The sequence below is a fragment of the Trypanosoma cruzi genome (assembly GCF_000209065.1).
Source record: "Trypanosoma cruzi strain CL Brener chromosome Unknown tcruzi_1047053401687, whole genome shotgun sequence".
In the NCBI taxonomy this organism is placed as follows: domain Eukaryota; phylum Euglenozoa; class Kinetoplastea; order Trypanosomatida; family Trypanosomatidae; genus Trypanosoma; species Trypanosoma cruzi.
The window spans coordinates 1-912 of record NW_900934.1 but is presented as its reverse complement, the minus strand read 5'-3'; the positions used below and the strand labels follow the sequence as shown (position 1 = coordinate 912).

General features: G+C 59.2%; 1 non-coding gene across 1 annotated transcript; it reads right to left on the bottom strand.

Moving 5' to 3' along the window:
• Positions 1 to 558: 558 nt before the first annotated feature.
• On the bottom strand, positions 559 to 668 carry Tc00.1047053401687.10. Its single transcript, XR_008253946.1, has one exon. It is a non-coding gene; the product is annotated as a 5S ribosomal RNA (M5) (ribosomal RNA).
• Between the last annotated feature and the right edge of the window lie 244 nt (positions 669 to 912).

Here is a 912-nt window from a genome sequence, read left to right as displayed (position 1 = left end):
TACCGTTTTTTTTTCTATTTTCATCATCTCCCGCGGCTCTTCCGTGGCTTGCCTGTCGCCGGCGGGCGGGCGGCTGCGCATCGCGTGGCGCGTCGCCGGGTACGACCATACTTGGCCGAGTGCACCACATCCACGCACTCCGAGGAAGGGCGCTAGATGCTTATTTTCCTTCTCGCGAAGACCGCAAGACCCTGGCACTAGGTTGAGGTGGCCGGCATCATCAGGTAGAAAAATCATTATAATTGTTTTTGCTTTCGCGATGCCGCCTGTCGCTTCTTCACCGGGCCGGGGCGGGCGGTGGGTGGGCTCTCCGAGCGCGCGGGCGCCGCAGCAAAAAAGAAAAATTACTGACGCAGTTTCCGCGCCACATGTGGGGAAGCGAGGCGTCCGGAGGCTTCATGGCAAAATCCGGAAAAGGGCCTGCGGAGCTTCATTTTTAAATTTGTTCTTGCCTTTTTTCCTACCGTTTTTTTTTCTATTTTCATCATCTCCCGCGGCTCTTCCGTGGCTTGCCTGTCGCCGGCGGGCGGGCGGCTGCGCATCGCGTGGCGCGTCGCCGGGTACGACCATACTTGGCCGAGTGCACCACATCCCGTCCGATTTGTGAAGTTAAGCGGCCACAGGCCTCGTTAGTACGGCGATCAGTGATGGCGCTGGAACCCGGGGTGCCGTACCCTTCCCACTATTTTTTTTTTTTTCCGCCACCGCGCGCCGCCAGTCGCTTCTTCACCGCGCCGGGGCGGGCGGTGGGTGGGCTCTCCGAGCGCGCGGGCGCCGCAGCAAAAAAGAAAAATTACTGACGCAGTTCCGCGCCACAGGTGGGGAAGCGAGGCGTCCGGAGGCTACATGGCAAAATCCGGAAAAGGGCCTGCGGAGCTTCATTTTCAAATCTGTGCGTGCCTTTTTCCCTAC